Raw genomic sequence first — 13,540 nt, 5'->3', positions numbered from 1 at the left:
ATTTGCCCATATCCCACTGTGGAGAACAACAGCCATTAATTTTTCTTTCTTTTTGGGAGATTTTAAATTGTTGCATAAAATCCCTAAGAAAATTTCAATAATCATATTTATTTAGATAAGTAAATTTTCACAAACACAAATGTGTAACCAGCTTCCAGCTCCCAGATCAAGAAATAGTATATTACCAGTAACTCAGCATCCTCTCCATTTCATGCTCCCTTTTAGTCACAACCCTCCACCAAAGAGAAATACCATTATTCTGATTTCTAACACCATAAGTGAGCTTTGTCTGCTTTTCATTTATAAAACATCTTCTTTCTCTCATCATTAAGAAAACAGAGATTTGTTAAATTTATACATATCATTTTGTATAGTTATAGCTTATTCATTCTCATAGCTGTGAATATACCACCAGTTTGGGGCAATTACGAAAAATTCTAGTATGAACATTCCTGTACATGTTTTGTGGTAAACATATATTTGCACTTATGTTAGATATTTACTTAGGTGTAGAATTGCTGAGTCATAAGATATGTATATAATATACACACAGTTTAATTTATACTGCCAAATGGTTTTTCAAAGTAGTGGTACCAGTTTACACTCCTGCTAGCAGAGCATGAGACTTTTAGTTGCTCCACATCTTCACCAAAACTTGGTATTTTCTTTCTTTTTCACTTCAGCAATTTTGGTAGATAAAGTGTTGTCATATTGTGGTTTTACTTTATATTTTCCTAGTGACTAATGAAGTTCAGCTCCTATCATTGACATTTGCATTTTTGGGGGGGTGCGGGACGCGGGCCTCTCACTGCTGTGGCCTCTCCCGCCGCGGAGCACAGGCTCCAGACGCGCAGGCCCAGCGGCCATGGCTCACGGGCCCAGCCACTCCGCGGCATGTGGGATCTTCCCGGACCGGGGCACAAACCCACGTCCCCTGCATCGGCAGGCAGACTCTCAACCACTGCGCCACCAGGGAAGCCCTATCATTGACATTTTGATGTATTTCTTCCCAGTGTTTTTTTTGTGTGTGTCTGAATATGTGCATATATTTTAAAATTAAGATTATATTGCATATACAGTTATGTGAACACCTAAAATTACACCATGAGCATTTTCCAAGTTCATAAATATTCTTCAGAAATACTACCTTTAGAATATCATTCTGACTTATCTCATTAAAAATAATTAAATGATTTTCTAATATATGGATAAAATTAGACTAGAAAAAATTATATCTGAGGTTTAAATTGAACAACTGATTTCACTAGTTTGGTTTCTAGATTTCTCTTTTTCCCTTGTCTTAGTGATAGACCTTAAATTGATCTATGATTATTTTATCACACGATGAGAAGCAGTGGAGTGGACCTATAGTGGTCAAGTCAAACGAGGATGATGACACATTCCCTGGCTACGTTGGGAGGGTTTTGGCAGATCAGTGACGGTCATTTGAATCCGAAAACAGTTTGTACTATGTGAGGCAAGGCATTATGATAAATTAGGATCTATTATTATAATTTTAGCACAACATCTTGTAAATATGAGTCTCTCAATCAATATTTGCTCAAAGTCAAAAGTGCAGGTGGCCATCCACAAGTAAAGTCTAACCTGTGATGTTCTGTTGTTGCAGTGTTCAAAATTCCAGGCTCTGTACAGATGCCATGAAGATTAATTCCACTTCTAATCATTGTAAAGAAGAGAAATTTAGAGTTGATCATAAATTTGCCCCATTAGAATAGACATAAAAGATTCCAATTTTTTTTTTTTTTTTTTTTTTTTTTTTTTTGCGGTACGCGGGCCTCTCACTGCTGTGGCCTCTCCCATTGCTGAGCACAGGCTCCAGACGCGCAGGCTCAGTGGCCATGGCTCACGGGCACAGCCGCTCCGCAGCATGTGGGATCTTCCCGGACCGGGTCATGAACCCGTGTCCGCTGCATCGGCAGGTGGACTCTCAACCACTGTGCCACCAGGGAAGCCCCCCCAATTTTTTAAAAATAAGAATATTGCTATTAGCCAGAGGTTAGTTTTAACTTGTAAATATTCACCCAATAAATGGTAGCCTTATAAACTCCCTCATAGCACTGATTTAGTGAACTCATTTTATCGGGGCAGTTCTTAGCATCAGATTGTCAGTAATGTTCTGGTATGTTGGAATATAGTTTAATTTAGTCATCCTAGTTAGCCACAGCTGACTCAGTAACCAGGTGCAGCAGCTATGTATATGTTAGAATAACATAACAGATCCTTTCTTGGTTGGCGGGGGTAGAGGGGGGCGGGGGGCGGTCTTTCAAAAGGAGATTTGAAAGGAAAAGAGTTCATTATATTCATTCAGTATAAACATGTTCTATGAACTTCACAAAGTAGGTTAAATGATAAACATTTCATTTAATTGGAAAAGGAATTAATGGCTTAATTCTGTCACTGGTTAGGCTCTAAAATGTGAGCGTTAAAAAAATTGACTTAAGCTCTCCTGAGAACCTACTTAAAGAGGAAAAGTCTTAATTCAGCAGATATTTCAAACCCTCATGGCTTGTATTCCTTAAACCTCCCTTTATTTTTGTGGTTTCTACAGTTACACCTAACACACTCTACTTCCTTACATTCAGTAATAACCTGCATTTCGCAGATAGAGAGCACTGCTAGCTTTCCCTTTTCTCCTCTTTATTTGTAGACTTTTATGTAGTTTTGGTTTAACTCATCTACTGATACATTATATACATCTAAGCCACTTTGTGCTGAGATGTTGGGAGGTCCACACAGTGGCATTTCCAGAGCTAATGACATGTGTTATATGTCAAGTCACCCAGAACTCACAACAAAAAAGATAAGATTACCAGACCAAAATCCCAAATACAGACATTTCTGAATTCATGGCAAAGATCACATTTACAATCTTGCTTAGTCCAACCCTTACAAAAACTAATGCAGTAGCATGTGGATTGCCATGGTGATGGAGAACAGAAAAGAGTACAGCCCAGTGTTTCTTAAAATATCATTCAAGAATTTCCTGCATCAGAAGCACCTAGAATGCTTACTAGAAAATGCCACACCTAGACCCGCAGAACCAAAATGTCTGGGGATTAAGCCAGTAAACTTAGATTTCTATCAAGTTCCCTGGCTGATTCTTATTCATGATAAAGCTTGAGCATCTCTGCTATAACATTATAACAATATTTATTAGCGTTAACTCTGTGAAGCTGGGCTTCAGACAGCACCTGGCCTGCTAGCATAATAAGCAGGGGGCATCATGAATACAGGTCAGGAAATTCTCCTGTAACATTCTTCAAGCCAAGCTGTTCTCTGTCATCACACCTCTACCCAGAAGCCACAGGGAGACTATGAGTACTAACAGCAGGTCCTGATGGTGGGAGCAGTGGATTCCAGTTGGCAAGTCGCAGACTCCTTTATGGCACAGATTTCCCTTTGAAAGTGCTCGCAGAGGCATATGCACATATGAGCATATGAGGCACCATTAAGCAGTGAAAAATAATGTGAAATTAGGACACCTGACTTTAAATCCTAGCTCCAGTAGTCCTATTAGTTAGATGATACCTTACTCTGTCCAGTCCTGAGGCTTTCCTATGTGATCTTGGGGACATTGTTTAAGTTTAAACATCAGGTTCTCACCAGATAATTACTTCACAGGTGTGAGGACTAAATGAGCACCAAACACAATTTCAGAGATGTAAGTAGGTACTCAACAAAGTTACTCAGTAATTCTTTACATAGACACATGTGTGTGAAAAGTGTACAAATTATAAAGAGCTACACAGAAGGATGCAAGGATGTAGTACTGTTAGAATGAGCATGGATGGGTGACAACCTGTGTTAGAATTCCAGTTCCATCACATACCATCCATGTGATGTTGGGCAATTTACTTAATCTCTCTATGCCTCAGTTACCTCATTTATAAAGTGGGGATAATAGTATCCATCTCATAGGCCATTGTAGAAATTATTAAGAGAATACATTTAAATCCCTTAGCACAGAGTCTGATACATTGTAAGCACTAAGCAAATGTTCACTATTATTATGTTACTAGTGTAAGATGTTAATAGCAATGGCCGTATATTATATAATAATTTTCATAATTGATCTCCATGATAACTTTGTCAAGTAGGCTGGTAGGTCTTGTTTTCCTCATTTTACAGATGAGGACACAAGATATAAGGTCTAAGAACACTGACCTTCATCACACGACTAATAAATGGCAGTCAAGGTATGAACCTAGGTCAGCAGGAAGTTTGCTCAAATTATCTAGATATTTATTCCAGCCTTCCATTTCACTTTGTCTAAACCTAGTTTAGGACTAGTAAAACAAACTTGTTTGGAATTTACTTACAGAAAAGTGTTTTTCTTAAGGGTTGCAATCAAAAAATTCTTAAGACTGGACAGAGTAAAGAATCATCTCCCTCATTTGTTTTGAAGACATTTAAACAGTATCTCCATTGTCATAGATCCTGGAATTTTCTACTAAAAAATGTATTTATGTCTATACTGATGACTTCTAATAATCAAAGACCATCTGTAAAACTACAGTTAACAAGTTGTCATGGCACTTATGGTTCCCTCATAGAATTCTCTTTTGAATTCTGCCCTTCCCCTCCAGTTCCAATGCCCCTCACCTGGTTTAGCACCTCATTGTCACCCCCATAATTAGCATAGTAATCCCCTATTTAGTCTTCCTACTGTAGTCAATCCTCACACTGCTTCCAGAAATATTCTAAAATTAAATCTTATTGTGTAACTCCTTGGCTTGAAAATGTTCATTGCTCACTGTGTCTGTTTGAAAAAATATCCTTTTACATTAGCTGGCCATTAAGACTCACAACCCAACTTCCTTTCCAGTCTTGTATCAACCTCTCCCCACTGCAGCCACACTGAATGTTCCAGGAGATTTCACTTGCTGCTTCCTCTGACTGAAATGTCCTTCACCCACCAGACCCCTTCACCTGGAAAATTCCTACTTCTCTGTCAATTCTCAGCTCAAATAGAAACTTCTTTTTAAGGCCTTCCCACAGGACTTGGTTACACATGGTGAAATATAAAATGCATCATGTTGCTTCTGAATATGTGATGATTCTTTCCTCTTATGCCCTGAGGCTTTCTTTTATAGATTCAATCCTCAGTAGCCACTGATAACTGTGCCTGGCACATGGTAGATTCTCAATTCATATTTAATATACAAATGATTAGACAATAAGAGCTAGTTTGAGCAGGGCCTTGTGGGAATGGATCCCAGGATTGGAGAAAGAGATAGTCAGGGAGGCTGGAGAGTGAAGGCAGGAAATAAATCAACTTTTTTTTGCTGGAGTTCTGCCTGAGGCTGATGGTTGGTGAAGACACTCCCTCAGGCTTCACATAAATCTTTTTGAACTCTGGTTACCTGTTTACCATTTCCTACCCAGGTAGGTTTGAGCTACAACTGTCTGTTGATATCTCCCTGAACCAGATAAGTAGCAAAGTTAATAGATAAGAAACAATTCTTTGGAGTTGGCACAGAGGATAATATTGCCAGATCTAGCAAACAAAAATGCAGGATGCCCAATAATTTGAATTTCATTGATAAACAATGAATACATTTTAGATACTTATATCCTGTATTTTATCTGGCAACTCTAAAACAGTGCCATCAATTGAGTTTGACAGTGATGAGTATTTTATTGAATTTATAAATGTTTCACTTCTCTCCAAAAAAGATGTAACACATAAGATAGATTAGTAAACTAGAAATAGAAAACAAGGAGTAAAATCTATAATTAATATAACTGAGCTTTAAATTTTGCCCTAAGCTTTCTGAAACAGTGCAACAAGTCATGATAAATTGCATGTGTTTTAGGATTTAAAAAGACCATTCTTTAAAGTGGAAAAGTATTATTATCATAAAGAAGAAATGTGGTATAATAGACTGTACTTTTAGTAAAAGAGTTTGTATTCAAGTCCTTAAACAAATCACAACAGCATTCTGGGCCTCATTTCAGAGTTCATCTGTAAACTGGGATAATTATTGTCTGTTCCAGTTATCTACCTATGGCTGTGTAACAAGTTTCCCTGTAACTTAGTGACTTAAAACAACCACCACTTCATTTTAGCTTATGATTCCTGAATCAGGAAATCGAGCAGGTAATGTGTCTGCTCCATGCAGCATTGACTTAGATCACGCCATGTTATTCAGCTAGCTTATGAGCTGTTCTGAAGGTCCAAGATGCCTTCACTCTCACACCTGTGCCTTCGCTGGATTGTGTGGAAGGCCAGGCTCAACTGGGACTGTGGCCCAATGTACCTACATGTGGTCTCTCTAGTATGACAGTCTCAAGTACAATAATTAGACTTCTAACAAGGCAGCTCAGAGCTCTTGGAGAGTTTGTTCTGAGACAGGAAGTTGAAATTGCTAATCTCTTAAGACTTGGGCCCAGAAATGGATTCAGTGATGCTCCTCCATATTCTCCTGGTTACACAGTTGCAGGGTCAACCGAGATTCATGAACAGGGGACACAGACCCAAGCTGTCAATAGGATGATGGTCCAAAAAATGGTGGCCATCTTCCAGTCTGACTCTTCACCAGGTTCATGGGAAGATGAAGTGAGATGATGTATGTACAAGTACAGATAATGTAAATGGCCTATTAGGATCTAGGGTGCCAGTCCTATCAAAATCTCCCTTAACTATGGCCTCTACCTAATCCCTGCCACAGACAATCCTTTAAGCCAAGGAAAAGGCATACATGGTATATGTAAATCATATGAGTGGGATCCTCACAGGTACTTCTTGGGAAAACAAAAGAACCTTGAATTTAATTAAAAGCAGCCGATAGATAAGACACTTATTTCCAGCTGAAGTTATTTCTAGGGCACTGAACTCTGCCTTAGGTCATTGGACCAGTATAACGAATGGTCATCTGGGTGAAAAAGAGCAGAGGAATGCAAAGTGGGGAAGGAGCACCCAAAAGAAAACAGCTGTTTCTCAAATTTCTTTAGGGGTTAATTCTGAATAGCTTCTTCCTTTTCCACGAGTCCTTGTGATGGCCTTAAAGGACACCTGACCTCACATGATTGTATTTGCAGAAGAAGGACTTACCCAAATACAGAGTGCTTAGTCTTTTCTCCTTTTCTTTGTTTTTGCTGAACTGTCAATAAATTCCCAAGTGTTTGAACTAAGCAACAATGGGAATAATTTCCATTGCTGCTTCCCTCAGCATGAAAGAAGGCAATCTCTTTCCAATCCAAGGAAGTTGGTTAGCAAAATTAAGAAGCATCAGGAACCACCAGTTTCTCTGGCCTTTTATACTTTTTAAAAAAGAAAAGCAAATCACCAAATATGATTTTTGTTTATTTCTTTTGCAACAAGAAGTATTTACCCCAAGCTTCTGAGATGTTATTTCTAGGCTTGTTCTGTCAGTATCTGAAGAACACTTCACAGTGATGGGATAGCTTTTGGGTGCATGGGGAGAAAATAAGCAGTATTCAGACTCTCAGAGAACACTGTGGCAGCCATGGAGCCTGAGAATATGGCTCATATTTTTTACCATTGTCAAGAGACCCTGATGGTAGATGTTTCAATGACAAATCCAGTAGTTGCATTTCTGCATGAAAGATCCTGAGGCTACTTTGCAGTATCTGAATTTAGATAGATAGTTAAATAGATAGTTAGGTAAATAAAGAGGGAATTCAAAATAGCTAACACTATTAAATGTTTTATGAAAACTCAGTTATATGAAGGCATAGCAGAGGCTAAATACTGGTTCCACGGTGGTGAGAGGATAAGGAAATAATGGGCCCATCGACCCCAAAAGTGTCTTGGTGCTGGAGACATAAAGTTATACAAGATTGGCATAGACAGTAACAATAATCCCAGGAGATGTTATTGCACTAGAAATTTCAAATGCCCTCAAAGATTTTTTCACAATTAAAATATTTAATTGTTTTTATTATAAAATTATTTTGTAATTTTATCTTCAAATATCAAATAATAATAAGAAAATAGCCCAAGAGAGTTCCCCTTCATCTCCACACACTCTCCTCCCCACCCCTGCAGTGCACACAGACACCTCCTATAATCCCAATCCCTAGAGGTATCCACTGTTAAAAGTTTTAACATAGCCTGGACTTCTATGCACAAATAAATATTATAAGTTAGTGTGTTCATACTTTATACAATGTTCCATAATATGATTTTTAAATCAATATGTTATAGCCATCTTTCTACTTAAACACATAATAAAAATCATCTCATCTTTTATAATGATTACATAAAAATTAATTTCCCAAAGTCCACTTTAAACAAGACCCTACTGAGTTTAGGTGGTTTCCGAAAGTTTTCTATTTCAAAGAGTGCTACAATGAACATCCTTGAATTTATATCATGGTAAACTTTAATGAGTATATCCGTATGGTAAATTTCTTGCAGTGAAATTTGGGGCCAAAACATTTGCACATTTTGTAATGTAATACATTTTTCTAGGTTGCCTTCTAGAAGACTACAACATTGCTCACTCCCACTAAGAACCTATAAACATTCCTAGGGAGATTTTTGTGCTGCCACTGGCTGCTTCATCAGAAGAAAAATTTGTTTCTGCTATTTAATGACTATTGAGAAAGTGATGACTTCTCCAGAAGCCAAAAAATCAATGGATAAGAAACCATGGGACTCAAAGACTGGTTTAAAACCCCAATAGTGGCTGGATAGCTTTCTTCAAATCTGGTGCCATGTAAGACGTTTGATTGTTTGAAAAGTGTATATCCTCATAGTGTTCACTGAAAGCTATTCAAGTGCCCTCTCAGCTGCTTGATGGGATGTATTTGAGTTACTTTCTTTTTTCCTTCCATACAGAATGCACTGAGAGTTCAGTATGATAGGTGAAGCACTCGGCAGGAAGTTATGGTGCATGGAGCTGATACCGGCTGTGCCACCAAGTAGCCCGTGAAGTACACAGTAGGGAAATTGATTTGTCAGGGCAAATCACAGCTCGGGCTAGACATGGCTATTTAAAGTGAGTCAAGAATAACAGTTGAAGCCATTGGTTGTGGTTAGATGGGATATGAGGCAGAAATGCTGGTTTGTATCAGCAGACATCAAAATTGAGCGAGAAAATGAGAAAAACATACTTCAAAGCAAGCAGAGCAAGAGGTCAGGTGGAGAAAGTGCTTTACAGAGAAGTAGTCCAGACTCTGAATACTGCCCTAGATAAATATAACTTAGACTTAGTTGAAGGTCCTCTGAATTGTAATCTATTCAGCAAAGATGTAAACACACACATGAAGTGCAAATATACATCCATGTATGTGTGTACATATATGTATACATACGTGTGTATGTGTGTGTTTGTGTGTGTGTGTATTTAAGGATATAGCAATAATCAGACAAAGTCTTTCTCTTATAAAACTAGTATTTCAGTTAAGCGGACTAAGGATTTTGATCAGCAATTTTAATGTGTGTTGGGAGGAATATAGGACTTCCCCACACTACCAGCAATTCTCAGACACCAGCTGGGTGCCCCGCCGTTTAACTCAATTCCAACACTACCTACCTGAAGACAGCACCAAATTAAAAATGTTAAGGGCTCCGTCTCACAAGACTGCCCTTCACTCCAAATGCCAGTTGCGAGTCCATGTTGTCACCTGTGCTTCTGACTGACTGGCTATAGATTCCAATGACACCTTGCTCGGGTTCAATTAATATGCTTGAGCAGCTCATAGAACTCAGAGAAACATATTACTTACTAGAACACTGGTTTATTACAAAAGGATATGACCCAGGAACAGCCTGATGGGAAAGATGTGTAGGGCAACATATGGGGGGGGGGGTGCTGAGCTCCCTGCCCTCTCCAAGGCCACTCTCCCTGAATCTCCATGTGTTCATCAACCAGAAGCTCTCTGAACTCTGTCCTTTGGTGTTTTTATGGAGGTTTCATTACATAGACATGATTGATTAAGTCATTGGCAATTGGCAATTGAACCCACTCATCAGTCCCTCTCCCCTCCCTGAAGGTCGGGGGTGAGGGGAGACTGAAAGTTCCAACCCTCTAATCACCTGGTTGGCTCTACTGGCAACCAGTTCCCATACTTCAGTGCATCCAAAAGTCACCTCATTAACATAATAAAAGACACCTGTATCACTCTCCTCACTGGAAATTCCAGTGGTTTTAGGAGCTCTGAATTAGAAACTGGAACAAAAACCAAATAAACTATTTCAAAGAGAATAATGAGAGGTATATTTGTTAATGACTTTTGAGCAAAGGCTTGAAGGAAGTGAGAAAATGAGCGTTATAGATAACTGGAGGAAGAACCTTCTATGTACACATTCCCAAGGTGGAAGTGAGAAAATGAGTGTTATAGATAACTGGAGGAAGGTTGAAGTATGCTTGCGGCGGTGGAGGAGCAGCAGGGAGGCCAGTGTACCTGAGCCAACTGACAACCAAAGGAAATGTAGGAGAAGACAAGATCAGAGAGGCTACTATGGCAGACCATGTAGTGTTGCAGGCATGAGGACTCAGACTGAGCGGAATAGTGCTTTAAAAGAGTTATTCTGGCTGCTGTGGAAAAGAGTCTGCAGAGGGGGAGGGTGGAAACAAGGCCAGTCAGGCGCATGTCCAGGTGAAAGACCAGAGTGGAAACTGGAGAGGTAGAAGGAAGTAGTTTGCCTACTTCAAAGGTAGAGTGGGCAGGATTTGCTGATGGATTGGATTTGAAATATGACAGAAAGAGCATAGTCAAGGGTGATTCAAGGTTTTTGGCCTGAACAACTAGAAGAATGGTAAAGCTGTGGAAAGAACAGATTTAGAGAGAAGTGGGAAAAAAGAGTTTGACTTGGGGGCTATTATGTTTGAAATGTGTATTAGGCATTTAAGCAGAAATGTCAAGTAAGCAGTTGGAAATGCAAGTCTGGAGTTCATGGGCAGGAACAGGGCTGGAGACAAAAGTACTGAATCATCAATGTAAAGAAGTCATGGGACTGAATGAGATCATCCAGAGAATGAATGGAGATAAAGACAGGGCCCAAGGACTGAGCCCCAGTGCACACCCATGTTCAGCTGAGAAGAAACCAGCCATGGAGAGGAAGAAAGAGCAGTGAGGTAGAAGGAAGCCAAAAGAGAGTGGTGTCCCAGTGTTCTGAGAAGTGAGGGTGACAATCTGTATCAGATGCTGCCAACAGGTCGAGTAAGATGGTGACTGAGAGTTGACCATTAGATTTGATGACATAAAGGCCATCATCGACCTTTGCAAAGCACTTTTCGTGATGCAGGATAGTCAAAAGGCCTTATAGATTAGATTCCTGAGAAATTAGAAACGGAGAAGTAAAAACATCTAGAATAATCAAATCTCTTAAAGAGTTTAGCTGTGAAGGAACAGGGAAACGATTGCTCGCTGGAGGAGAATGAGGAGTCAGGAGTGTGTTGTTTTAAGGTGGGCGATATCCATGTTTTTAGGCTAATGGAAATGAGCAGTGAAGTGGAGACAGTTTATAATGTATGAGAGAGATGGAAAAATTGCAGGCATGAAGTTCTTGAGGAGACAAGAGAGAATGGGATCCAGTTCACAAGGGGAAGAGTGGGCCTCAGGAGCAGAACTTTTGTCTTTTGGAACAAAAGGAAAGTAAAGCATTCAGGCACAGATGCAAGTAGATTAATAGATGAGGTGGTAGAGAGTGTGGAAATTATCTTCTTGGTTTTTCCTACTTACCCAGTGAAATAAAAAATTGAAGTAGGGCTTCCCCGGTGGTGCAGTGGTTGAGAGTCCGCCTGCCGATGCAGGGGACCCGGGTTCGTGCCCCAGTCCGGGAGGATCCCACATGCCGCGGAGCGGCTGGGCCCGTGGGCCACGGCCGCTGAGCCTGCGCTTCTGGAGCCTGTGCTCCACAACAGGAGAGGCCACAGCAGTGAGAGGCCCGCTTACTGCAAAAAATCCCCCCTCAAAAAAAATTGAAGTAGTCAACTGAGGGTGAGTTAAGGTAAAGAGGCGTTGAGGATCAGAAGCATAAGACGCTAGACTGACTAAGGAAATAAAGGATTGCGGGACGGCACAAAAGACCTACTTGCGATTTGTGGTCCTGAATTTAAGATGAGGCCAGCAATGTGTAGCAGGTATCAAAACAGTCGAAGACTGGATTTAATCAGAATTGGGCTTTTGCCAGGTGACTGTGACAGAGGGAAAGAAGAACAAAGGAGTTGAAGACATGATCTTTATGATTATAATTATAATCACAATAGTTAAAATATATTAATCTCTGTGATGTACAAGACACCATGCTTAGTGCTCTACAGAATTTATCTATAACCTTTACAACATATCTTAATGGTAGGTATTGTTATCCCCATCTTATGGGTGAGGAAATTAAGGCACAGTGATATTCAGTGATTTACAAAAGCTATATGTCTGGTATGTATCTGAGCTGGGATTCAATGATATTTTGAATATCTTAAATGATAATAATGACTTCAATTATCTTAAATTGATAATAATGACTTAATTTTAATTTCCCAACCCCGGCTCATTGGAAAGGTAACAGGGAAAAACGAAAGCATGACTGCTGAAGTTTGCTTTGGAAAACACCCTACACACATACTCCCAACCAACCAATATTAGGGCTGCCTTGATGTACTAACTCAAATACTTGGAAAACTTTTCTGCTTGCAAAGACTTTTGAGAGAATGGGGGGATAATGGAAAGAGAGATCAAGTTCTTTGAACTGAGCTAAGTCCAAGAAATTGATTCTAAGAGCTTTGAAACTTTTTGAAACATCCTTCAAATTCAAAGTTTATTTACTTCTTTCTGTTACTCATGATGGGGGCTTGGTTTCACCTTTTGCACTCAGGACTCTCTCTTTTTTTTTTTTTTTTTGCGGTACGCGGGCCTCTCACTGTTGTGGCCTCTCCTGTTGCGGAGCACAGGCTCCGGACGCGCAGGCTCAGCGGCCATGGCTCATGGGCCCAGCCGCTCCGCGGCATGTGGGATCTTCCCGGACCGGGGCACGAACCCGTGTCCCCTGCATCAGCAAGCAGACTCTCAACTACTGCGCCACCAGGGAAGCCCAGGACTCCTTATTTGAGAAATAATGGGCCTTTGGAAATAAAAGAGCAAGATCCTGTTCTCAAACGAACACTGAGGAGTGACATTGCTCTGCATGATAAATAAAAGGCCCTTTTCATTGAGTGTCATTTCTGGAACCCAAAAATGTGTCCAGGTTTAGGGGCCCTAGACTCAAGAACAGAGAGTTCATGTTCAAAATCAATCCTAAATGAGGGAGAGGAGTGGGCCCCTCTAATATGGCATTAGCCAAGGGAAATGGGAGACTGGCCAGCTGGAAGTAGCAGTATCTACCCCCCAGTTGTGTTTTCCATCTTCTACATTATAAACCCCTTCTGTTAACCTCAAGCCTTCTATAAAGTTTTTTTAGAAAACACAGGCTGGTCTTAAACAAGTTTGGGGGATTTCAGATGGGGCCTATGTTCACACATGGGACAAAGTGCTATGTGACTTGCTACAGAAGCCTGAAGAATAGTTATGAGAAAGCAAGAAACCCAAAGAAGTCATCCAGGTAATGGGG

Source organism: Lagenorhynchus albirostris, chromosome 5 (assembly GCF_949774975.1).
Source record: "Lagenorhynchus albirostris chromosome 5, mLagAlb1.1, whole genome shotgun sequence".
In the NCBI taxonomy this organism is placed as follows: domain Eukaryota; kingdom Metazoa; phylum Chordata; class Mammalia; order Artiodactyla; family Delphinidae; genus Lagenorhynchus; species Lagenorhynchus albirostris.
Note: the sequence above shows the minus strand (reverse complement) of the source record.